The sequence below is a fragment of the Chiloscyllium plagiosum genome, unplaced genomic scaffold (assembly GCF_037043375.1).
Source record: "Chiloscyllium plagiosum isolate Xiang-an unplaced genomic scaffold, Cpla_swu_hap1 HiC_scaffold_14, whole genome shotgun sequence".
Lineage (NCBI taxonomy): Eukaryota > Metazoa > Chordata > Chondrichthyes > Orectolobiformes > Hemiscylliidae > Chiloscyllium > Chiloscyllium plagiosum.
The window spans coordinates 85,061,494-85,089,375 of NW_028270152.1; the positions used below are offsets into that span (position 1 = coordinate 85,061,494).

The 27,882-nt window shown below is 42.9% G+C and overlaps 1 long non-coding RNA gene across 2 annotated transcripts in view; it reads left to right on the forward strand.

The window, feature by feature from the left end:
* The first annotated feature begins 6,514 nt into the window (after nucleotides 1-6,514).
* Nucleotides 6,515-27,882, forward strand: part of LOC148148006 (uncharacterized) — an 88,929-nt gene continuing 67,561 nt past the window's right edge. For both annotated transcript variants that reach the window (XR_015759440.1, XR_015759441.1), the window contains exons 1-2: nucleotides 6,515-6,608; nucleotides 7,590-7,706. This is a non-coding gene — a long non-coding RNA (uncharacterized LOC148148006). The remainder of the gene's footprint in view (nucleotides 6,609-7,589; nucleotides 7,707-27,882) is intronic.

Consider the following 27,882-nt stretch of genomic DNA (forward strand, 5'->3'; position numbering starts at 1 on the left):
GCAAAGTAGTGCTTCCAAATAAACCTGTTGGACTATAACCTGGTGTTCTGTGAATTTTAATTTTGTCCATCCTAATCCAACACCAGCACCTCCAAGTCACGAGTGAGGGAGGAATGCATAATATAAGAACAAAAGATTTTGGAAAAGGAGAAGGCCGTCCTGCCCTTCGAGCCTGCTCTACCATTTGATAAGATCATGGCTGATCATTTCGTGGACACAGAACCATTTACCCATGTTCTCACTGTCTTCCTTAATTAATTATTTCTTTTTTTAAAAAAAAAACTAACTTAGCTTTAAAAACGTTCATTGAGCTAGCATCAACTACTTCCCTGGGCAATGCACTCCATCGAGGTCAAGACGTTCCTTCTCAATTCACTCTTAAATTTGCTGCCTCTAACCTTGTGGTGAAGCCCTCTTGTCCTAGCTTCACCTGCCAGTGGAAACATCCTCTCTACTTCTATTTTATTCTTTCCATTCATTATTTTATATTTTTCCATTCTTCTGAATTCCAATGAATATAATCCCAATCTACTTTGTCTCTGTTAAGCCAAACCCCTCACCTGCGGAATCAACATAGTTAACCTCCTCTGCACCCCGCTCTAGTGCCAGTACATCCTTGAGCACGTAAGGAGATAAAAACTACATGCAGTACTCCAGGTGTGGCCTCACCAGCACTCACTATAGCTAGAACATTAACCTCTGCTTTTAAACACAATCCCTTCAGCAATGAAGGACAAAATTCCATTTGCCTTCTGAACTGATTGTTGTACCTGGTGACCAACACTCCTGCAGAAGGATGTTCAGGTGCCTCGGCGTAGCAAATAATGCAACTTTTTAAAATTCAAGTAATAATCTTTTTATTAATGTTACTCCAACCAAAGAGTATGACTTTACATTTATGAACATAATATTCCACTTGCCAAACTATTACCCACTCACTCAATGTATCTCTGGTCCTCTGCAAAGATTCCCAGTCCTCCGGACACTTTGTCCTGCTACTCCTCTTAGTCTCATATGCAAACTTTGACACCCTACATGTGGTCCCCAACTCCAAATCATCTGCATCAATTCTAAATAATTGCAGTCCCAACACTGATCCTAGAGGCACACAATTAGTTACTGATTGCCAGCCAGAATAAGGCTTATTTAGCCCCACTCTTGGCTTCCTGTTAGTCAACCAATCTTCTATCCATGCTAATACACTATCCCATGTGTCCTTATATAATGCAACAGCCACCTGCGTGGCACCTTGTTGAAGGCCTTTTGGAAATCCAGGTACACCGCATCCACTAGGTCCCCATTGTCCACCTTGCTCGAAATGTCTTCATGGAATTCCAAACGATTTGTCAAGCATGACCTGCCCTTTATGAATCCATGCTCTGTCTGCCCAATGGGACAATTTCTATCGAGATTCCCTGCTATTTCTTCCTTGATAATAGACCCAAGCATCTTTCCAACTACAGAGAATAAACTAACTGGTGTAGAATTCCCTATCTTTTGTCCACCGCCTTTTCTTACAGTTCTTCCTTTTCACTGGAATATGCCTTTGCTGAGCACTTCCTAAAATGTCTTTGAAAATCTTTCACTGCTCATCAACTGTCCCACAAGTAGACTGGAAACAAAAATCTTTGTTTCCAGTCTACTTTATCCAGTTTATCCCTCATTCTATTTTAGTTCCCCGTGTTCAGGCACAGGACCAAAGTATTAGATTTTATCTTCACACTCTCCAAATGTATTCTAACTTCAACAGTGATCACTTCTTCCAAGAGGATCCCTAACTCTGAGATCATTAATTATTCCTGTCCCATTGCACAGGGGCCAGATTTTGGATAGCTTGCTCCTTGTCAGTTACATTTCATACTGTTCAAAAAAACTATCCTGTATACACTTAATGAACTCCTCAAGGCTACCCTGACTGAGCTGGTTCAACCAATCTACATGTAGATTAAAATCACCCATGGTAATAGACATGCCATTTTTACAGGCATTAGTTATTTCTTTGTTTATTGCCCATACCAATGTGATGCATACACACTGCGCCTATCAGTGAATTTCTTGTTAGAATTTTGAAAGCATCATTTCTGTTTCTCCTAATGTACAGCAATAACAACAACTACTTGCATTGTATGGAATCTTTCACAATGGCAAATCTCCTAAGGTGCTTCATGGATGATCAAAACATTGATTAAGGAGAATGATTTTAAAATACATCTTAAAGAAGGATAGAGAAGGTTAGGGAGGGTTTTCCACAGACTTCTTCCCTTGACAGCTCCAATTGTGGAGTGACGCAGGTGGGGTGGGTTGAAAAGGGAATGTACAAAGGGGAAATGGAGGAGCATAGGCAGTGCATAAGGTCTTAAGGATAGAGGAGGTTCAAAACTGAGTCTGTCTGTCATAGATAGTATGGCTGCCTCATGGAGTTTGAAGCACCGCAATGGGCCCATGCATGTCATGTTAGTCAAGGATAGTATAACGGTGGCTGAGAGAACATTTGATGATGACTTGTCTATTGAAATAGTATGGGCTGAGGTTAGAAACAGGAGAGGGGAGGTCACACTGCTAGGATTTTTTATAGGCCGCCACAGAGTTCCAGGGAGGGGGAAGAGAGGATTAGCAAAACTACTCTGGGTAGGAGTGAAAGTAACATGGTGGTCATTATGGGGGACTTTAACTTCCCCAACATTGACTGGAAATGCTATAACTCTAGTACGTCGGATGGATCAGTTTTTGTCCAATGTGTACAGGAGGGTTTCCTGACACAGTATGTCGAAGTGCCGACAAGAGGGGAGGCTACATTGGATTTGGTGCTTGGTCATGAACCAGACTAGGTGTTTGATTTAGTTGTAGGTGATCACTTTGGAGAGAGTGATCATAATTCAGTTATGTTTAGTTTAGCGATGAAAAGGGATAGGTACATGCCACAGGTGAAGACTTATCGGTGGGGCAGTGGCAATAATAATGCTATTCAGCAAGAATTAGGATGTATAGGATGGAGTAGCAGTGGATGCAGACAATGGAAATGTGGTGCTGGTTTAAGGAACAGATATTGCATATCCTTGATAGGTATGTCCCTGTCAGACAAGGAGGAAATGATAAGGTAAGGGAACCGTGGTTTACCACAGAAATTGCATCTCTTGTTAAGAAGAAGTAGGAGGCTTATGGGTTGATGAGACAAATGGTACAGATGAGGCGATGGAAACTTACAGATCAGCTAGGAAGGATTTAAAGAGAGTTAAGAAGAGCAAAGAGAGGACACGAGCAGTCTTTAGCGAATAGAATAAAGGAGAACCCTAAAGCTTTTTATAGGTATGTGAGGAATAAAGGATAGGGTAGGAATAGGGCCAATCAAAGACAGAAGTGGGAAGTTGAGTGTGGATACTGTGGAAATCGGAGAGGTGCTAAACGAACATTTCTCATTGGTTTTCACTCAGGAAAATTAGAATATTGTAGATAATAATGAGGTAGAAGATGTTAGATTAGAAAGGATCGAGGTTAGTTACGAAGAGGTGTTATCAATTCTAGAAGGATTGGAAGTAGACAAGTCCCCTGGGCTAGATGGGATTTATCTGTAGATTGTCTGGGAAGCTAGGGAGAAGATAGCAAAGACTTCGGCTTTGATATTGAGTTGTCATTGCCTACAAGTTCAGTACCAAGTTATGCCCTTGATCAAGAAGGGCAGTAGAGATGACCCAGGTAATTATATACCAGTGAGCCTTACTTCTGTTGTAGGAAAGGTTTTGGAAAGGATTATAAGAGACACTATTTGTAATCATCTGGCAAACAACAATATGATTTCAGATCGTCAATATGGTTTCGTCAAGGGTAGGTCGTGTCTCACAAACCTCATTGAGTTTTTTGAGATGGTGACCAAGCATATAGATGAGGGTAGGGCAGTTGACGTGGTATACATGGATTTCAGTAAAGCCTTTGATAAGGTTCCACATGGTAGGCTGTTAGAGAAAATGCAGCAACATGGAATTGAGTGTGATTTAGCAGTTTGGATTAGAAACTGGCTTTCTGAAAGGAGGCAGTGAGTGGTGGATGATGGAACATAATCAGCCTCCAGTGCAGTTATTAGTGGTGTCAAGATAATACATGGCTTGGAGAGGGTGGACGCTAGGAAATTGTTTCCGTTAGGCGAGGAGACTAGGACCCGTAGACACAGCCTTAGAATTAGAGGGGGTAAATTCAGAACAGAAATGTGGAGACATTTCTTCAGCCAGAGAGTGGTGGGCCTGTGGAATTCATTGCCAGAGAGTGCAGTGGAGGCTGGGACGCTAAATGTCTTCAAGGCAGAAATTGATAAATTCTTGATGTCACAAGGAATTAAGGGCTACGGGGAGAATGTGGTAAGTGGAGTTGAAATGCCCATCAGCCATGATTGAATGGCGGAGTGGACCCGATGGGCCGAATGGCCTTACTTCCGCTCCTATGTCTTATGGTCTTATGGTGTGCCACTGCTGTTTGTTATTTTTATAAAAGTCTTAGATGCAGACATAGGTGGATGGATTAGTAAATTTGCAGATGAAATGAAAGTCAATGGATTAGTGGACAGGTTGCAGGGGGACTTGGATAAACTGCAGAATTGGGCTGAATGGTGGCAAATGGAGTTCAATGCAGCAAAGTGTAAGGTGATGCACTTTGTGAAGAATAACAGGAAGGCAGATGGAAAGGGTCTATCGAAAGATTCTTGGGTAGTGTAGATGTGCAGAAGGATGTTGGAGGCCATGTACATAGATGCCTGAAAGTTGCCACCTAGGTGTACAGTACTGTTAAGGCGGCATACAGTGTGTTAGGTTTCATTCGTAGATGGTTTGAGTTCTGGAGCCGCAATATCATGCTGCAACAATACAAAACACTAGTGCGGCCATATTTGGAATATTGTGTGCAGTTCTGGTGCCCATATTTCTGGAAGGATGTGGAAGCATGGGAAAAGGTGCAGAGGATATTTACCAGGATGTTGTGTGGTCTGGAGCGAAGGTCTTATGAGGAAAGGTTGAGAGACTTGAACGTGTTCTCATTGGCAAGAAGGCTAAGAGAGGATTTGATAGAGACATACAAGATGATCAGAGGCTAAGATAGGGTAGGATGATGACATTAGTGTGTATGAGGGGGCATATCTACAAATTGAGGAGTGATAGATTTAAGACAGATGTCAGAGGCAGGTTAGGGCATGGAATCCACTACCTACTAATGTAGTTAACTCAGCCACATTAGGTAGATTTAAACAATCCTTTAGATAAACACATGGGTGATTTCAGGATAGGGTAGGGGGACGAGCTGAGAATAGTTCACTGGTTGGCGCAACACCAAGGATCAAACTGTATTGTTCTCTGACTATTGTGCTACAAGACATTTTTACTGTCTTAAACAGTGATGGATCTTGTATTGTAGGCTTACGAGGTGTCACTGATCTCTACCAAACATGTACGAGGTAGAGAATGCTGCCTGACCTGCTGCGCTTTTCTAGCAACACATTTTTCAGCTCTGATCTCCAGCATCTGCAGTCCTCACTTTCTCCATGTACGAGGTAGAGTCAGGGCAATAATAAGAGGCTGCAAAAGGAGGGGGACAGGTAGCTCCATACAAAACCCGACTCCTTCTCAACTGTTTTCACTACAAAAACCGAGCGCCTTCCAGAAAAGCATCACTATATCCCACCACTTTGCCCCATAATCGTGGTATCTGGCTGTGCACTAAGAGGAGTGCAACAGTCTGTACTGGGACCCTGAAACGCTTGGTAAAGAGTCAAATCATCTGAGCATTGAGAGCCCCACTACATTGCATGCATTTTCTCTTGTTTTCACTCTGTTCCTGACTTCCCTTAAAAGTTGTTATTACACACATCTGTACAAGCTGTGAATTAAACCCAGGCCTCTCGGTCCAAGATTCGGGATATTTTCACCGCGTCACAAAACATCGACTTTGTCCCTTGCCTGCTAAGTCACGCCTGAATCAACTCTGCAATTGGGAGGAAGGGGCGGAACAGGAGGACCGAGTAGTGGCCGGTCCTCTAACCAGAGTGAATGAGGAGAGGGGCCAAAGCATTCTCGGGAGTGAACGCTTCAAGATTGGTCAGAGAGCAAATTATTTTGCAGGATTGATCATTCTCATTACATAGTGGAGCATTAAACGTCTCTCATAAATCAATGTGAGACTTTAAAAAATACTGTAGTTGAAATGTAAATCTGATAACGTACATATTTCCAATCGATTTACACTTCTCGAGTAAGAAACTTCTTTTCAAACTCCCAGAACGATTGGTAATTTACATACCTGGCCGGTATGGTTGATTTGGACCAGACAATTTGCATGTTAGACAGCTCTATAACTATGACTCGACAAAGCAATTGTTAATGACTAATATTTTACCCATCAGTCTGTGCAGATATGAATATTCTCTATAAACTCACTGATAACCCAGTCGCACGCGCAGTTTGGTTTCTATGCAGAGCATGCGCAGTGTCACATTGATCAGGAGTGAGAGAAGTGGAGCTGCTTTCTCTGGCAGCGGCTGCGATCGGCTTCAGAGAGCGGCGCTCATAGCCAGTGTGTGGGAGCCTCGCTGGGAGAAAGGAGCGGAGAGAATTCACAAATCCCGGATAGAGGTATAAAAACCCGAAAAAGACCCTCCAGGCCCGGGTAAGGAGGCGGCGGTCTCTGACCAGGGAAGTGGCCCAGAGTCACGGCCGCCATTTGTTTGAGGGAAGAGGAAGCGCGGGCCTGAGGGCCGCCATCTTGAGAAGGTCAAGGTGCAGGAGGGCGGGGCTCTCGGAGTCTGTAGAACAATCAGAGGAAAGGGAAGACCCATTGTTATTGATTAATCCCACGGACACAGCGTCACTGGGCGGTCCCGCAGGAATATCCTCTCTCAGTCCTGCTGGGATGTTTCACCCAGTCAGAACCAGCAGCTCTCCTCTCTCAGCTCCCCTTCTGTCCTTCCTGCAGCATCTGTCCCCTGGAACATTGAGCTGCCTGTCCTGTCCCTCCCTCAACTGTGGTTCTGTAATACCTGTGATATTCCAGTCCCATCTTAGGTTACTTCACTAAAGCCATGAATCCACCCGATGGATTTTTCTTAACATCAGCAATTGTTTAATACTCACTTACAGGTTTTTCATTACATCGTTTTTGAAGCACTTAATTCACATTCAATCATTTGCAATGGCTGGATTTAAACCAGTCCAGAGAGCATTTGCTGAGTTTCTAGATAAATTGCCTCAAAATAATGCCACTAGGCCATCACTTCGCCTGCTCACAGGTTGCGCATCCTAGTGCAACATGCATCAAAACCCTTTCTTCCCGCACAATTATTTGATCCTGAACTCTGGTGATATCACTCAGTCTCTTTCCATGTGGGATCCCTCACTGTATGCGTCTAATTGCTGCCTCTGTCAGCGTCTCTCACTCTTGCAGCCACTCCAGGTCTTGAGCCAACATAATTCTCCGCTCCAGATACATGAGGCAGCACAGACCAGGAATGGAACTGGAATTTTCCAGATCTCTGTGGGCTCACTGCCATTCTACATGTGTAACCCTCACAGCATCAGTCTAATTTCCCATTCTGCTTATTTATGTGTCTTCTACAGGTTCTCAGGGAGTTCCTGACTCAACAGACTTGCCACCTGCTGGTTGGGAAGATGATTCGTCAGCCAGAGAGACAAAGGTCAGGGAGGTCGGGAGCCTTTAATAAATCCTGCTGCCAGGTAAGATCACTCACAGTGCACAGAGCAGAGAGCAATGAGAGGGCTCCAAACATCAGCTAACAAGACATGACAGAGACATAGAGCTGGAGGGGGAGCACAGTACAGGCACACCCCAGACTCAGTCACCACCTGTACTTTAAGTTTTGTTGTACTGAGACAGCATCGGGAGTACCCAGTTTTCAATCCAGGCGTGTGCTGTCTTGGTGAGCACCAGGACAACAGAGGGGAATGCAGGCCTCACATGAGAGAGTGGTAATGCTGCCTGGGATCTTTCTGTTCTTTATTCCCTCTTCAACATTGTATCTATGGGTCATCTTGTGGACCAGTGTCTTCAATCATTCTAACTCCTATAACAGTTCCTATCGCTGTCATCCACTCCCCTCTTACCAATTAATTGACATATTTGAAACCTCCAGCCCAGACGACCATCCATATCGCTGTAACTTGCTTCAGTCTCTACAACATGCCTTGTCTCGATAGTCTCCTCCTCCAACAACTGGAGACATCGGGTCTGTTTCTGTGCTGCATGACTCTTTGTTTGAGGTTTTCTAAATGGAATGAGTTGCATTTGCCTGTGTTTGGCCCATACCCCTTCCAATCTTCTCTCCATATACCTGCCCAAGTATCTTTTCCATGTTGTAATTGTACTTGTTTTTACCATTTCCTCTGGCAGTCCATTCTGTCTATGCACCATCCTCTGTGGAAAATGTTGCCCCTCAGCTCCCTCTTTAAATCCTTGCTCTCTCACCTCACGTTTATGTCTCTAGGTTTAGACTCACCTACCCTTGGCTTTTCACCTTACTTAGGCCCTACATGGTTTCCTAAACCTTTATAAGGTCATCCCATGGACTCCTCTGCCCAGGAGAAATAGTGACGACAATGTTACATATATCTCCAACTCATGTACTCAATGCTCTGACCAATGAAGACAAGTGTGCCAAATGCTGCTTTCCCCACCCTGTCCCCCTGTGATTCCATTGCAAAACAGTGTAACTGCAACCCTTGGTCTCTCTCTGTTCGACGACACTGTCCAGGGCCTGACCATGACCTGTGTCAGTCCTCCCTGGTTTGTCTTAACTAAATCCAACACCTGAATTAAATTCCATCTTTCATTCCTTGGCCCACTGGCCCAGTTGATTAACATCCCCTTCGATAACTATATTCCCTGCCCACTCTTCCACTAATTTTGGTATCCGCAAACATACTAACAGTGACTCCTATATTTTTACCCAGATTCTCTATATAAATGATGCACATCAGTGGCCCCAGCACCAATCCTTACAGCACACTGCTGGTCAGAGGCCTCCAGTCTGAAAAACAACCCTCAACCTCCTCCTATCAAACCCATTGTGTATCCAGTTGGCTCGCTCTCCATCCCATGTGAACTAACCTTACTAACCCATGAAGCCTGCTCAACCCTGTCAAAAGCCTTGCTGAACCCAGAAACAAGATCTATTGCATCTGTTTTATTGGTCACATCTTCAACAAACTCAGGCAAGTTTGAGAGACATGTTTTCCCGGGCACAAAGTCACTCTGTCTGTAATCAGTTCTTGTCTTTCCAAATGCATATAAATCCTACGTCTCAGAATAATCTCCAACACCTTACCCATCCTTGATTTCTGTCTCCTCAGTCTGCGGTTTCTTGGCTTCCCCTTGCAGTCTTTCTTAAATAAGGCCACAACATTATTTTCATAGTCAAACAGTCATACAGCATGGAATCTGACTGTTCCGTTGATGCCCACCATAATCTTAAACTAACCTCGTCCCTCCTGCCTGTTCCTGGATCACATCCCTTCAAACCTTTCCTATTCCTGTACTAATATTTCAAGCATTGTAATTGTACACACATTGACCCCTTCCTTGGGAATTTCATTCCACACACAAATCACACTCTGTAACAGTTTGCTCCTTATGTTTTCTGATTTTAAATCTCTCCCTTCTAACCTTAAGAAATGTAGCCCCTAGTTCTAAAATGACCTGCTGTTGGGAAAAGACAAGTCACGTTAACTCTATCTATACCCCTCATTATTTTATAGACTTCTATACGCTCACCTCTCAGCCTCCAGGCTCAAGTGAAAAATGTCCCAGACTATACAACCTTCCTTTATAACTGAAACGTTCTATACCCATCACCATCCCGGTAAATGTGATCTGAACCTTCTCAAGCTTAATATCCTTCCTATAACTGGGCAGAGTATTCCAGAACAGGCCTTACCAATGTCCTGTACACACGATTTCCCAAACTCCTAAACTCGAATGACTGAGCAATGAAGGCAGGTACCATTTATAACCATCCTGTCTCTCCTTGTGGCAAACTTCAAATAACTACGTACCTGAACCCCAAGGCGTACAACACTACTGAAGACACTACCATTAATTGTGAAAGCTCGACCCTTGTTTGTTGTAACCTAAATGCATCACCTTGCATTTCCTCGAATTGAACTTCATCTGCAGTTTTTCAGCCATTCACTCATTTCATCAAGATCCCTTTGAAATCTCAGAAAACCTCCATCACTGCCCAGAATGCCACAAATATCACTGCTCAGGCCTCTACAATTTCTTCCCCAGCTTCCCACAATGTTCTGAGGTACACTTGATCAGGTCCTGGGGATTTATCTACCTCTATGTTTTAAAACTTCCAACACCGCCTCTTCTATAATGAGGACTCATTTCAAGACATGGAGTCATCGAGATGTACAGCACAGAAACTGACCCTTTGGTCCAACTCCTCCAGGACGTTTTTCATCCCATTTGCCAGAACTTTGCCAATATCCCTCTAAAATCCTGCTATTTATATACACATCCAGATGCCTGCTAAATATATTTCTGTCAGCCTCCACCATTTCTTCTGGAAGTTTATATCATACATATACCAACCTCTGCAGGAAACAGCTGTCCCTTTGGTCCCTTCTAAATCTTTTCCTCTCACCTTAAAGCTATGCCTTGTAGGTTTGGACTCACCCCCCACCCCCCCACGACCGGAGAAAGTCCTTATCTATTGACCCTATACATGCTCATCATGATTTTAAGAAACCTTTATAAGATAACTCCTCAGTGTCCCATGTTAAAGTGAAAATAATCCCAGTCTATTCAGCTTTTCCCTGTAGCGCAAACCCTCCAACCATGGCAACATCCTTATTCATTTCTTCTGAACCTTTTCAAGTTCCACAACATCCTTCCGATGGCATTGAGACCAGAATTGCACACAATATTCCAATAGTGTTCTGGCCAAACAATGTTTAGTTCCCTGAGCACCCCAGGCCTTATCCATAGTAAGCTCCAAAGTGAAATATTTGTTTAGGATCTTGTAGTTTCACACATCGTTGGATTTGTTGATCATTAAGAATACTGGTTTTGTCCCTAGCTCTTCTTTTGCTCTTAATACACTTGTAGAATATCTTTGGATTCTCCTTAACTTTATCTGCCAAAGTTATTTCATGTCCCCTTTCTGCATTCTTGATTTCCATCCAAAGAGTATTCCTACAGCCCCTATGCTCCTCAGGGATTCCCTTGATCCAGCTGGCTATACCTGACATGTACCCCCTTATACTTGACCAAAGTCTCAGTTGACAGCCAGTGTTTCCGAAAGCTGTCAGCATTGAGCTGCACACAAACAGGAACATGCTGGTGCTGAACGGTCCTTTTATCTCACATTTAAAATATTCCCAATTGTCAGAATTCGCTTTACCTGAAAATAGACTCTCTAATCAACTTTTAAAAAAGTTCATGTCTAATACTATCAAGATTTGTCTTGCCACATTTTATAACTTTAACTTTTGGACCAGGCCTGTCTTTCAGCAAAGCTATTTTCAAACTAATAGAATTGTGGTCACTTTGCCAAAATGCTCCCTCACTAACACCTCAGTCCTATTCCCTACCTTGTTTCCCAAGGGGAGGTCAGGTTTCGCTCCTTTCTCCAGTTGGGCCATTTACATATTGACTGAGACATTGTCAAAGGCCTTACCGAACGCCATGATAACCACATCATCTGCACTGCTCTCATAAATATTTTTAGATAACTTTTCAAAAAAACTCAATTGAATTCATCAGACAGGATTTTCCTTTACAAAATCTGTCCTGAATCTATTCCTTCCTTTTCAATGTTGATATATCTTGTCCCTCAGAATTGTTCCCAATTTTTACCCAATATCCCTGCGGCCAGCAAAGTATTAAAGAGATCCAAAAGGGCCCCAGCAATCTCCTCCCTTACCTCCCACTGCAGCCTGCAATACATTTCATTGGGCACTGGGGATTTCTCCTCCTTTATGCCTGTGAAAGCATTTAATACCTCCTTACAGATCTTAACATGTTCTCGAGTCTCACCATCCCGATTGAAATCCCCGGCTACAATGTCTTTCTCTTGTGTGAATACAGATGGGAAGCATACATTGAAGATCTCAGCTACTTCCTCTGGCTGCATGCGCAGATCGTCCCTTTGGTTTCCAACAGACCGCACTCTTTAGCTGGGAATCTTCTTATTCTGACTCTCGTCATAAAATATCTTGTAGCTTTTCCTTACTAGTGTCTGCCAAGGAGGTTTTATGGCCATTGAGTGCCCCTCATTTTTAAGGACCCCCTTGCACTCTCTATAGTTGTTGAAGGGCTTCACCTGGTTTTATTGCACTGTATTTTCTTTACCAAACTCACAATATCACTTGATCAGTATTTGCTGAACTTGGTGCCTTTGTCATTCACTGTTCATGGTGCACGCTGGCCCTGAATTCTCACTGTATCACTTGAAAATACTCCCTCTTTCCAATTGTAGGCTCGACTGCAAATAGTTCCTCTGAGTCTATATTTTTCAAATCCTATCTAATGCTAGTAATAAAGATCAGTGATAGTGATAATGAAATGATAAGTAGCATTCCCCAAACTTCTGCATGATCCTTAGCTCTTTCCATCATGACTTCAAAACGTACAGAATTATGGTCATTATCCCCAAACACTACCTTATCCTTATCTCTGTCAAAATGTCCAGTACCTACAGCCCACTCTGTCTCTTTAATATCCTCTAGCCCTTAGCAATCGCCCCATCTGTGTACCTTCCTCAAGCCTTTCCATCATATGATATCACTGAAAACTTCTCCAGACCCCACAGCACTCCTCCATCCTATCCTACAGCACCTCACTCCCATGAACCTTCTACCATCCCTATAAACCTCCTTATCTGTATAAACCTCTCCAGCTCCCACAGCCATTCCTGCCCATGTTCCCTTTGTGTAAATTATGAAGCCACGTGACCGTTCCAAGATCTGTAACCTTGGCCAATCTCTGCAATCTTATCTATCTCTGTGACCTCCTTCCATCACTACTAGCCTTCTTAACTCTGTGACCTCCTGCAGTCACTAAAATCATCCGTGAATGTGTACCATCCTATTGAGGACTGTCACCTCTTCCAGTCCCACCAACTCTCTCTACCTGTAACCTTGGCCAGTCTGAAGAGTCCTTACTAACTCTGCACCCCTCAGTATTGATAACTTCATACAGTCTCGATAACTGGGAAGAGAGGAATGAGAAGGCTCCAAACCTCTGTTAACAAGACATGACATCGATACAGATCTGGAGGGGGAATACAGTACAGGCCCACCCCACGCACAATCCCCACCCCTACTTTTAAGTTCTGTTGTACTAAAACTTGCTAAACCCCAACACTGCACCTATGGCATGTCTTGTGGACCGGTGTCTTCAATAATTTTTAACTCCGATAACAGTTCATCTCTCTGTAACCTCCTCCTATCCCAATAGTCACTCCACATATTTGAAACGTACTGCATTCCAGATTACTATCCCTATCACTGTAACTTGCTTCAGTGTCTACAACATGCCTTATCTCGGTTGTCTCCAGTTATTGGAGGAGGAGACTGAGTCTTGCAGCACGAAAATAGTTCTTCGATCCAACTAGTCCATGTTGACCAGAGTTCCTGACCGAGTCGCGTTTTCCTGCATTTGACCCAAATCCCTTCAAACCTTCTCCTCTCCATGTTTCTGCCCAAATCTTTTTTACATGTTGTTATTGTACTTTTCTCTACCATCTCACCATCCTCTGTGTGAAAACTTTTCTCCTCCAAACCCTTTTAAGTCTTTCCCCTCTCGCCTTATATTTATTCCCTCCAGAACATAGAACATGGCAGCACAGTACAGGCCATTCTGCTGTCAATGTTGTGCCAACCTGTGGAACCAATGTGAAGCCCAAGTAGCCAACACTATTCCATTCTCGTCCATGTGACTATCCAATGACCGTTTAAATGCCCTTAAGGTTAGCAGATCGACTCCTGTTGCAGGCAGTTTGTTCCATGCCCCTACTACTTTGAGTAAAGAGACTATCTCTGACATCTGTCATATATCTTTCACCCCTCAATTTAAAGCTATCCCCCCTCAAATTGCCATCTGAGGGAAAAGGCTCTCACTGTCCAATCCATTTCACTTTCTGATTATCTTAATGTCTCAATTAATTCATCTCAAACGTCTTCTCTCGAACAAAAACAGCTTCCAAGTTCCTCATATCACATTCCCTCCATTACCAGGTAACATCCTAGTAAATCTCCACTGAACCCTTTCCAAATCTTACACAACGTTCCTCTAATGGGGTGACCTATCTGCTCTGTAATTTCCTGGCCTATCCCTGCTGCCGTTCTTGAACAAAGGAATCACATTTGCTATCCTCCCGTCATTCGGCATTTCATCCGTGGTCAGCAATGTATTAAATATATCCACCAGGGCCCCAGCAATCTCCTCCCTTACCTCCCAAAGCAGATTGGGATACATTTCATTCAGAGGGAAGGGAGACCTGGAGCCTTCAAGAAATCCTGCAGCGAGATAGGACCACTCACAGTGAACAGAGCAGAGAGCATTTCAGCGATCGATCTTTGGTATGGAGGACATGACATAGATACAGAGTTGAAGGGTGAACACAGAGTGTGATGGTCCCAAGTTCAATCCCCACTCTCTTGTTTACTTTCATCTTTGCTGTATTGAGCCTTCCTATGTCAATATAGGAAGTTAACAGTTATCAATCCAGGCCTGTGCTGTCTTAGTGAGGATCAGTCCAACAGAGGGGAAAGCAGGCTTCCCCCAAGTAGATGATTTCAAATCCTGGGATCTTTCTGTTCAATATTTCCCCCGATCACGCTGACTTTTGTCATGGGATGGAGTCATTCAGCAAGGAAACATACCTTTCGGTCCAACTCATCTGTGCCAGGGCCTTGAATGCTTGTAATTCCCAGAAAAGTTCTTATTTCTGTAACCTTAACCCCGCCTACAATCCCACTATTAATTTAACCCTACTCCAATACTCTTCCTATTTGTAAATTGCTTCAGTCTTGATAACATGCCGAATCTCAATAATCTCATCCTGCACTCAGTACAATCATCACTATTTCTGTAGTTTTTCACAATAACTACAGTCCACCCTGTCAGTGTAAAATCCTTTTCAGACCCTTTTCCAGTCGCAACAAAACTCCACATCTCTGTTTGCTCCTCCGTGCACCTCTAATGCTCTCACTTTGTGTAGTCAGTACTGTGTGTGAATAACCCTTGGCATGTGGATGGTCAATTCTGTGTGAGAATAATCCTGTGGTCTGCGGTTGGTCAGTTCTGTGTGTGAATAATCCTGTGGCCTGAGGATAGTCAATCTGTGTGAGAATAATCCTGCGGCTTGAGAATGTTCAATACTGTGTGTGAATAATCCTGTTGCCTGAGAATGGTCCATACTGTGTGAGAATAATCCTGTGGCCGCATGCTGGTCAATACTGTGTGTGCATAATCGTGTGGGCTCAGAATGTTGAATATTGTGTGTGAATACCCCTGTGGCTTGAGATTGGTCAACACAGTTTGTGAATGATCCTCTGGCCTGTGAATAGTCAATACTGTGTGTGAATAACCCTTGGCCTGAGGATGGTCAATACTGTGTGCGAAGAACCATTGGCCAGAGGATGGTCAAAACTTTGTGTAATTAATCCTGTTGCCTGAGGTAGTTCAGTACTGTGTGTGAATAATCCTGTACACTGTGAATACTCAACACAGAGTGTGAATAATCCTGTGGCCTGAGGGCAGTCAATATTGTGTGTAAATAACCCTATGGCCTGTGAATCGTAAATACTGTGTGTGAATAACCATTGGCCTAAGGATGGTCAATACTGTGTGTGAATAATCCTTTGGACTGTAAATGGTCAATGCACAGTGTGAATAATCCTGGTCTGTGGATGGTCAATGCAGTGTGATAATAATCCTGTAGCCTGTGAATGGTCAATACTATGTGTGAGTAATCCTGTGGCCTGTGCATGGTCAATATTGATTGTAAATAAGCATTTGGCCTGAGGATGACCAATACTGTGTGTGAATAAGACAGTGGCCTGTGAATGGTCAATACTGTGTGTGAATAATCCTGTGGCCTGTGGATCGTCAATACAGTGTGTGAATAATCCTGTGGCCTGAGGATGATCAATACTGTGTGGGAATAACCCTTTGGCCTGTGAATGGTCAGTACTGTGTATGAGCAATCCTGTGGCCTGAGGATGATCAATACTGTGTGGGAATAACCCTTTGGCCTGTGAATGGTCAATGCAGTGTGTGAATAATCCTGTGCACTGTGAATGTTCACTACCATGTGTATGCTCAATACCGTGTGTGAATAATCCTGTGGACTGAGGCCAGTCAATACTGTGTGTCACTAATCCTGTGGCCTGTGAATCATAAATACTGTGTGAATAAGTCTTTGCATAAAGATGGGCAATACTGTGTGTGAATAATATTGTGGACTGTGGATTGTCAATGCTGTGTGATAATAATCCTGTGAACCGTGGATGGTCAATACTATGTGTTAATAATCCAGTGGCCTGAGGGTAGTCAATACTGTGTGCAAATAATCATGTGGATTGAGAATGGCCAATACTGTGTTGGAATAACCCTTTGGCCTAAGAATAGTCAGTACTGTGTGAGAATAATCCTGTGGCCTGTGAATGGTCAAGACTCTGTGGGAATCATCCTGTGGCCTGAGGTTGGTCAATACGGTGTGTGAATAGTCCTCTGGTCTGAGAATGGTCAATACTATGTGTGAAAAATCCTGTGGACGGAGAATGGTCAATACCATGTGTGAATTAACCTGTGGCCTGAGAATTGTGAATACAGTGTGTGAATAATCCTGTGCACTGTGAATGCTCAATAAAGTGTGTGAATAATCCTATGGCCCGTGAATCGTAAATACTGTGTGTGAAGAACCCTTGGCCTAAGGATGGTCAATACTGTGTGTGAATAATCCTTTGGACTGAGTGGTCAATACATTGTGTGAATAATGCTGTGGCCTATGAATCATCAATATTATGTGTGAATAATCCATGGCCTGAGGATGGTCAATACTATGTGTAAATAATCCTGTTCCTTGAGGATGGTCAATACTGTGTGGGAATAATCCTGTGACCTGTAACTGGTCAAGACAGTGTGTTCATTAATTCTGTGGCCGTAGGCTGGTCAATACTGAGTGTGAATAATCCTGTGGCCTGAGGATTGTCAATACTATGTGGGAACAATCCTGTGACCTGCAAATGTTGAAGACAGAGTGTTCATTAATCCTGTGGCCGTGTGCTAGTCAATGCTGTGCGTGAATAATCCTGTGCTCTTTGAATGGTCAATACTGTGTGTGAATAGTCCTTTGCCGAAGGATGGGCAATACTGTGTGTGAATAATAATATGGCCTGTGGATGTTCAATGCTGTGTGATAATAAACCTGTGGGCTGTGGATGGTCAATACTGTGTGTTAATAATCTCTGGCCTGTGCATGGTCAACACTGATTGCAAATAATACTGTGGCCGGTGGATGGACAATACTGTGTGTGAATAATGCTGTGGCCTGAGGATGGTCAATGCTGGGTGTGAATAATCCTGTGACCTGCAAATCGTCAATACAGTTTGTTCATTAATTCTGTGTCCGTATGCTAGGCAATACTGTGTGGGAATAATCCTGTCGGCTGAGAATGTTGAATATTGTGTGTGAGTACTCGTGTGGCCTGAGGATGTTTAATACTGTGTAGGACTAATCCTGTGGCTTGAGGATTTTCAATACTGTGTGTGAATAATCCATGGCCTGAGGATGGTCAATACTGTGTGTGAATCAACCTGTGGCCTGAGAATTGCGAATACAGTGTGGGAATAATCCTGTGCACTGTGAATGCTTAATATTGTGTGTGAATAATCCTGTGTATTGAGGGCAGTCAATACTGTGTCGGAATAATCCAATGGCCCGTGAATCGTAAATACTGTATGTGAATAACCCTTGGCCTAAGGATGGTCAATTCTGTGTGTGAATAATCCTTTGGACTGTGAATGGTCAATACACTGTGTGCATAATCCCGCAGCCTGTGGATGGTCAATAATGTGTTTGAATAATCCTGTGGCCTGTGAATTGTCAATAGCCCCTTGCCTAAGGATAGTCGATACTGTGTGAATAATAATGTGGCCTGTGGATGGTCAATGCTGTGTGATAATAATCCTGTGGGCTGTGGATGGTCAATACTATGTGTTAATAATCTGTGACGTGTGCAATGTCAATATTGTTTGCAAATATTACTGTGGCCTGTGAATGGTCAAGACTGTGTGTGAACAATCTTGTGATTTGAGAATGGTCAATACTGTGTGTGAATAATCCTGCGGTCTGTGAATCATCAATACTGTGTGTGAATAACCCTTGGCCTGAGGTTGTTCAATACTGTGTGTGAATAATCCTGTGGCCTGAGAATGATCAGTACTGTGTAGGAATAATCCTGTGGTTTGAGGGTTATCAATACTGAGTATGAATAATCCATGGCTTGAGGATGATCAATCCTGTGTGGGAATAATCCTGTGACCTGTAAATGGTCAAGACAGTGTGTTCATTAATTCTGTGGCCGTAGGCTGGTCAATATTGAGTGTGAATAATCATGCGACCTGAGGATTGTCAATACAATGTGGGAACAATCCTGTGACCTGTAAATGGTCAAGACAAAGTGTTCATTAATCCTGTGCCATGTGCTAGTCAATGCCGTGTGTGAATAATCCTGTGCCCTGTGAATGATCAATACTGTGTGGGAATAATCCTGTGGACTGAGAATGGACAATACTGTGTGGGAATAACCGTTGGGCCGAAGGATAGTCAATACTGTGTGTGTTAAATATCCTGCTGCCCAAGGATGTTCAATACAGTGAGTGAATAATCCTGTGGCCTGAGAATGGTCCATACTCTGTGGGAATAATCCTGTAACCTGAAGATGGTCAATACAGTGTGTGAATAATCCTGTGGCCTGAGAATGGTCATTCATGTATGGGAATAATCCTGTGGCCTGAGAATGGTCAATGCTGTGTGGGAATAATCCTGTGGCCTGTGGATGTTCAATACTTTGTGTGAATAATCCTGTGGCCTGAGTGTGGTCATATTCTGTGTGGGGAAATTCCTGTTGACTGAGGACGGTCAATACTGTGTGTGAATAATCCTGTGGCCTGTGAATGGTCAAGACTCTGTGGGAATCATCCTGTGGCCTGAGGTTGGTCAATACGGTGTGTGAATAGTCCTCTGGTCTGAGAATGGTCAATACTATGTGTGAAAAATCCTGTGGACGGAGAATGGTCAATACCATGTGTGAATTAACCTGTGGCCTGAGAATTGTGAATACAGTGTGTGAATAATCCTGTGCACTGTGAATGCTCAATAAAGTGTGTGAATAATCCTATGGCCCGTGAATCGTAAATACTGTGTGTGTAGAACCCTTGGCCTAAGGATGGTCAATACTGTGTGTGAATAATCCTTTGGACTGTGAGTGGTCAATACATTGTGTGAATAATGCTGTGGCCTATGAATCATCAATATTATGTGTGAATAATCCATGGCCTGAGGATGGTCAATACTATGTGTAAATAATCCTGTTCCTTGAGGATGTTCAATACTGTGTGGGAATAATCCTGTGACCTGTAAATGGTCAAGACAGTGTGTTCATTAATTCTGTGGCCGTAGGCTGGTCAATACTGAGTGTGAATAATTCTGTGGCCTGAGGATTGTCAATATTATATGGGAACAATCCTGTGACCTGCAAATGTTGAAGACAGAGTGTTCATTAATCCTGTGGCCATGTGCTAGTCAATGCTGTGCGTGAATAATCCTGTGCTCTTTGAATGGTCAATACTGTGTGAGAATATTGCTGTGGCCTGAGACGCATCAATCCTGTGTGGAAATAATCCTGTGATGTGTAAATGACCAAGACAGTGCGTTCATTAATGCTGTGGCCGTATGGTGGTCAATATTGTGTGTGAGTAATCCTGTGGACTGAGAATGGTCAATACTGTGTGTGTTAAATATGCTGCTGCCCGAGGATATTCAACACAGCGAGTGAATAATCCTGTAGCCTGAGGATGGTCAATACAGTGTGTGAAAACTTATGTTGCCTGAGGACGGTCCATACTATGTGCTGAAAATCCTGTGGAATGTGACTGGTCAATACTGTGTATCAATAATCTGTGGCCTGTGCATGTTCAATACTGTTTGTTAATAAAACTGTGGCCTGTGGATGGTCAATACTGGGTGTTAATAAACTGTGGCCTGTGCATGTTCAGTACTGTTTATACTGAATGGTCAAGGCAATGTGTTTATTAATCCTGTGGCCGTATGTTCGTCAATACTGTGTGTGAATAATCCTGTGGGCTGAGAATGTTGAATATTGTGTGTGAATACTCATATGGCCTCTGTCCTGTCAACACAGTGTGTAATTAATCCTGTGGCCTGAGGCTGGTCAATAATGTGTGGGAATAATTTTGCTACCCGAAGATTGTCAATACTGTGTGTGAATAATCCTGTGGGCTGCGAATGGTCAATACTGTGTGTGAATAATCCTGTGGTCTGAGGACGGTCAATACTGTGTGTGAGTAATCCTGTGGTCTAAAAATGGTCAATATTGTGTGAAAATAATCCTGTGGCCTGAGAATGGTCAATACTGTGTATGAATAATACTGTGGCCTGAGGTTGGTCAATAATGTGTGTGAAAAGTGCTGTGGACTGTGAATGGTCAATACTGTGTGTGAGTAATCCTGTGGCCTGAGGATGTTCAATACTGTGTGTGAAAATAATCCTGTGGCCTGAGAATGGTGAATACAGTGTGAGAATAATCCTGTTGCCTGAGAATCGTCAATATAATGTGAGAATAATCCTGTTGCTTAAGGATGATCAATACTGTGTAGGAATAATCCTGTTCCTTGAGGATTGTCAAAAAGTTGTGTGGATAACTCATGGCCTGAGGATGGTCAATACTGTGTGTAAATAATCCTGTGACTTCAGGATGGTCAATACTATGTGGGAATAATCCTGTGACCTGTAAATGTTGAAGACAGAGTATTCATTAATCCTGTGGCCATGTGCTGGTCAATGCTGTGTGTGAATAAACCTGTGCTGTGTGAATGGTCAATACTGTGTGGGAATATTGCTGTGGCCTGAGAATCAACAATACTGTGTGGGAATAATCCTGTGACGTGTAAATGAACAAGTTTGTGTGTGCATTAATCCTGTGGCCGTATGCTGGTCAATACTGTATCTGAATAATCCTGTTGGCTGAGAATATTGACCATTGTGTCTGAATACTCCTGTGGCTTGTGTTTAGTCAATACTGTGTGTGAATAAACCTGTGGCCTGAGGTTAGTCAATACTGTGTGTGAATAATCCTCTGGCCTGAGGTTAGTCAATACTGTGTGTGAATAAACCAGTGGCCTGAGGTTAGTCAATACTGTGTGTGAATAATCCTCTAGCCTGTGAATCATCAATACTGTGTTTGACTAATCCTTAGACTGAGTATGAACAATACTATATGTGAACAATCCTGTGGACTGTGAATGGTCAATAGTGTGTCAGAGTAATCCTGAACTTGAGGTTTTCAATACAGTGTATGAATAATCCTGTGCCCTGTGGATTGTCAGTACATGTGTGGGAATATTCCTGTGACCTGTTAATTGGTAAAGAGAATGTGTTCATTAAACCTGTGGCCTCAGGTTGGTCAATACAGTGTGTGAATGATCTTATGTCCTTAGGATGGTCAATACTGTGTGTGAATGATCTTATGGTCTTAGGATGGTCAATACTGTGTACGAATAACCCTTGACCTGAGGATGATCAATACTGTGTGTGAGTAATCCTGTGGACGGAGGATGGTCAATACTGTGCGTGAATAATAATGTGGCCTGAGGGCAGTCAATACTGTGTGAATAATGCTATGGGCTGTGAATCATCAGTACTGTGTGTGTATAACCCTTTGCCTAAGGATGGTCAATATTGTGAGTGAATCATAATGTGGGCTGTGGATGGTCAATGCTGTGTGAGAATAATCCTGTGGCCTGTGGATAGTCAATGCTGTGTGATAATAATCCTTTGTGATGTGGATGGTCAATACTGTGCATCAATAATCTGTGGCCTGTGAATGTTCAATACTGTTTGTACTGAATGGTCAAGGCAATGTGTTTATTAATCCTGTGGCCGTATGTTCGTCAATACTGTGTGGGGAAAAACCCTGTGGGCTGGGAATGTTGAATATTGTGTATGAATACTCATATGGCCTCTGTCCTGTCAACACAGTGTGTAATTAATCCTGTGGCCTGAGGCTGGTCAATAATGCGTGTGAATAAATTTGCTACCCGAGGATTGTCAATACTGTGTGTGAATAATCCTGTGGACTGTGAATGGTCAATACTGTGTGTGAGTAATCCTGTAGACGTAGAATTGTCAATACTGTGTGTGAATTAACCTGTGGCCTGAGAATTGTGAATACAGTGTGGGAATAATCCTGTGCACTGTGAATGCTCAATAGCGTGTGTGAATAATCCTGTGGCCTGAGAATGGTCAATACAGTGTGAGAATAATCCTGGTACCTGTGGACGGTCAATACTGTGTAGGAAAAGTCCTGTGGCTTGAGGATTGTCAATACTGTGTGTGAATGATCCATGGCCTGAGGATGGTGATACTTTGTGTAAATATTCCTCTTTCATGAGGATGGTCAATACTGTGTGGGAATAATCCTGTGACCTGTAAATGATCAAGACAGTGTATTCAATACTCCTGTGGCCATAGGCTGGTCAATACTGTGTGTGAATAATCATGTAGCCTGAGGATTGTGAATTCTATGTTGGAACAATCCTGTGACCTGCAAAAGTTGAAGACTGAGTGTTCATTAATCCTGTGGCCGTGTGCTAGTCAATACTGTGTGTGAATAATCCTGTGCCCTGTGAATGGTCAATACTGTGTGTGAACATTGCTTTGGCCTGAGAATCATCAATACTGCATGGAAATAATCCTGTGATGTGTAAATGATCAAGACAGTGCATTCATTAATCCTGTGGCCGTATGGTGGTCAAGACTGTGTGTGAATAACCGTTGGGCCGAAGGATAGTCAATACTGTGTGTGTTAAATATGCTGCTGCCCGAGGATGTTCTATACAGTGAGTGAATAATCCTGTGGCCTGAGAATGGTCCATACATTGTGTGAAAAATTATGTTGCCTGAGGACAGCCATACTGTGTATGAATAATCCTGTGGCCTTAGAATAGTCAATACTGTGTGTGAATAACCTTTGGCCTGAGGATGGTCAATTCAATACTGTGTGTGAATAATCCTTTTGACAATGAATGATCAATATCATGTATGCATAATGCTCTGGCCTGTGAATCGCCAATACTGTGTGTGAACAATCCTGTAATTTGAGAATTGTCAATTGTGAGTGAATATTCCTGTAGCCTGATGATGGTCAATACAGTGTGAAAATAATCATGTGCCCTGAGGATGGTCAATAGCATGTGTGACTATTCCTGTGGCCTGAGGATGGTCAATACTGTGTGAGAATAATCCTGTGTTCTGAGGACAGTCAATACTGAGCGTGAACAATCCTGTGGCTTGAGGATGGTCAATACTGTGTGAGAATAATCCTGTGTTCTGAGGACAGTCAATACTGAGCGTGAACAATCCTGTGGCTTGAGGATGGTCAATACTGGGTACGAATATTTCTGTGACCTGCAAATGGTCAAGAGAGTGTGTTCATTAATCCTGTGGCCATATGCTGGTCAATACTATGTGTGAATAATCCTGTGGCCTGAGGATGTTCAATACAGTGTGTGTATACTCCTGTGGCCTGAGGATGTTCAATACTGTGTGTGAACAATCCTGTGGCTTGAAGATAGTCAGTATTGTGTAATTCTGTGACCATGTAAATGGTTGAGACAGTGTGTTCATTAATCCTGTGGCCGTGTTCCAATCAATACTGTGCGTGAATAATGCTGTGGGCTGGGAATATTGAATATTGTGTGTGAATACTAGTGTGTCCTGAGGATGGTTAGTACTGTGTGTGGATAATCCAGTGGCCTGAGGATTGTGAATACAGTGTGAGAGTAATCCTGTGGCCTGTGAATGTTCAATACTGCGTGCGAATTATCCTGTGGTCTGAGGATTGTGAATACAGTGTCTGAGTAATCCTGTGGCCTGTGAATTGTGAATACTGTGTGTGAGTAATCCTGCGGTCTGTATACTGGCAATACTGTGTGTAAATAATCCTATGGTTTGAGGATGATTAATACAGTGTGTGAATAATCCTGTGGCTTGAGGATTGTCAATATTGTGTGAACAATCCCGTGGCTTGAGGATGGTCAATACTGTGTGGGTATAATCCTGTGACCTGTAAATGGTCAAGACAGTATGTTCATTAATCCTGTGGCCGTAGGCTGGTTAATACTGTGTGTGAATAATGATGTGGTCTGAGAATTGTCAATACTGTGTGGGAATAATCCTGTAACCTGCAAATGTTGAAGACAGAGTGTTCATTAATCCTGTGGCCATGTGCTCGTCAATGCTGTGTGTGAATAAAGCTGTGCCCTGAGGATGGTCAATACTGTGTGGGAATAATCCTGTGATGTGTAAATGACCAAGATAGTGTCTTCATTAATACTGTGGCCGTATGGCGGTCAATACTGTGCGCGAATAATCCTGTGAACTGAGAATGTTCAATACAGTGTGTGAATAATCTAGTGGCCTGAGGACAGTCCATATTGTGTGTGAATAATCCTGTGGGTTTAGAATGGTCAATAATGTATGGGAATAATCCTGTTGGCCTGAGAATGGTCAGTACTGTGAGTTAATAATCATGTGGCCTGAGAGTAGTCAATAAAGTGTGGGAATAATCCAGTGGCCTAAGGATAGTCAATACTGTGTCTGAATAAGGCTGTAGCCTGTGAATGGTCAATACTGTTGTGAATAATCTTGTGGCCGGAGGATGGTTAATACAGTGTGTGAATAATCTTGTGGTCTGATGATGGTCAATACTGAATAATCCTGTGCCCTGAGGATGTTCAATATTGTGTGTGAATAATCCTGTGGCCTGTGATGGTCAATACTGTGTGTGAATTATCCTTGGACAGTGAATGGTCAATACCACGTGTGAATAATCCTCTGGCCCGTGAATGGTCAATACTGTGTGTGAATAACCCTTGGCCTGAGGATGGTCAATACTGTGTGTGAGCAATCCTGTGGCCTGAGAATGGTCAAAACTATGTGCGATTAATCCTGTTGACTGGGGCTGTTCAATGCTCTGTGTGAATAATCCTGTGGTCTGTTAACAGTCTATGCTGTGTGTGAATAATGCTGTGAACTGTGAATGGTGAATACTGTGTGCGAATAATCCTGCGGCGCGAGGCTGGTCAATATTATTTGTGAACAATCCTGTGGCCTGAGGATGGCCAACACTCTCTGGGAATTATCCCGTGGCCTGAAGATGGTCGGTTGTGTATGGGAATAATCCTTTGGTCTGAGGAAGGTCAAAACTGTGTGTGAATAATCCTGTGCGCGGTGAATGCTGAATACTGTGTGTGAAGAACCCTTGGATGGTCATTACTATGTGTGAACAATCCTGTGACCTGAGGGTAGTGAATACTGTCTGTGAATAATCCTGCAGCCTGAGGGTGATCAATACACTGTGTGAACAATCCTGTAGCCTGAGAATGGTCAAAACTATGTATGAATGAAACTGAGACCTGTAAATGGTCAAGACAGTGTGTTCATTAATCCTGTGGCCTAATGGTGGTCAATACTGTGTTTGAGTAATCCTGTGACCTGAGGATGTTTAATTTTTTTTGAGTATCCCTGTGTACTGAGGATGGTCAATAATGTGTGTAAATAATCCTGGGAACTATGAATGATCAATACTGTTTATGAATACACCTGTGGCCTGAGGTTGGTCAATACTGTGAGTGAATAATCTTGTGGCTGGAGGCTGGTCAATAATGTGTGAAAATAATCCTGTGGCCTGCGGACTGTCAATACTGTGTGTGAATAATCCTGTGACATTAGGGTGGTCTATACTGTGTGTGAATAATTCTTTGCGTGAGGATGGTCAATATTGCGTGTGAATAATCCTGTTGCCTGAGGATGTTCAATAATGTGTGAAAATAATCCTGTGGCTTGTGAACGGTCAATACTGTGTGTGAATTATCCTTGGACAGTGAATGGTCAATACCACGTGTGAATAATCCTCTGGCCTGTGAATCATCAATACTGTGTGTGAATAACTCTTAGCCTGAGGATGGTCAATACTGAGTGTGAACAATCCTGTGGCCTGAGGATGGTCAAAACTGTGTGATTAATCCTGTTGCCTGGTTGTTCAATACTGTGAATGAAAAATCCTGTGGCCTGTGAATGGTCATTTCTGTTTGTTAATAATACTGTGGCCTGAGGATGGTCAATACTGTGTGTGAATAATCCTGTGCACTGTGACTGCTCAATACTCTGTATGAATAAACCTGTGGCCTGAGAGTAGTCAATAAAGTGTGGGAATAATCCAGTGGCCTAAGGATAGTCAATACTGTGTGTGAATAAGGCTGTGGCCTGTGAATGGTCAATACTGTGTATTAATAATCTGTGGCCTGTGGATGGTCAATACTGTTGTGAATAATCTTGTGGCCGGAGGCTGGTTAATACAGTGTGTGAATAATCTTGAGGTCTGATAATGGTCAATACCGTGAATAATCCTGTGCCCTGAGGATATTCAATATTGTGTGTGAATAAACCTGTGATGGTCAATGCTGTGTGTGAATTATCCTTGGACAGTGAATGGTCAATACCACGTGTGAATAATCCTCTGGCCTGTGAATGGTCAATACTGTGTGTGAATAACCCTTGGCCTGAGGATGGTCAATACTGTGTGTGAACAATCCTGTGGCCTGAGGGTGGTCAAAACTGTGTGCGAATAATCCTGTGGCCTGTGAACCGTCAATACTGTTTGTTAGTAATAGTGTGGCCTGTGGATGGACTATACAAAGGGTTGAATAATCCTGTGCACTGTGAATGCTCAATACTGTGTGTGAATAGTCCTGTGGCCTGAACATGGTCAATACTATGTGTGAATAATCCTGTGCACTGTGAATGCTCAATAATGTGTGTGAATAATACTGTGGATTGTGGATGGACAATACTGTGTGTGAATAATCCTGTTGCCTGAGGATAGTGAGTCCTGTCTGTGAATAATCCTGTGACCTGTAAGTGGTCAAAAAGTGTGTCCATTAATCCTCTGGCCAGAGGATGATCAATACTGTGTGTGATTAATCCTGTGGCATGTGAATCATTAGTACTGTGTGTGAATAACCCTTGGCCTGAGGATGATCAAAACTGTGAGTGAGTAATCCTGTGGCCTAAGAATGATCAATACGATGTGTGATTAATCCTGTTGCCTGAGGTTGTTCAATCCTGCGTGAGAATAATCCTGTTACCTGTGAATGGTCAATGCTTGTGTGAATAATCTTGTGGGCTATTGTGGGCAGGAGTTTGTAGGTATAATTGAGGACACTGTACAGAGGTTCATTCCCAAGAAAAGAAAGATGAACCGGGGAGGGATTAGACAACCTTGGCTGACAAAGGAAGTCAGGAAATGTATTAAAGAAAAAGAGAGATCCTATAAAGTGGCTAAGAACAGTGGGAAATCAGAAGATTGGGAAGGATACAAAAGCAAACAGAGGATAACAAAGAGTGTAATAAGAAAGGAGAGGATCAAATATGAAGGTAGGCTAGCCAGTAATATTAGAAATATTAGTAAAAGTTTCTTTCAGTACATAAGAAACAAACGACAGGCAAAAGTAGACATTGGGCCACTTCAAACTGATGCAGGAAGTCTAGTGATGGGAGATAAGGAAATAGCAGGAGAA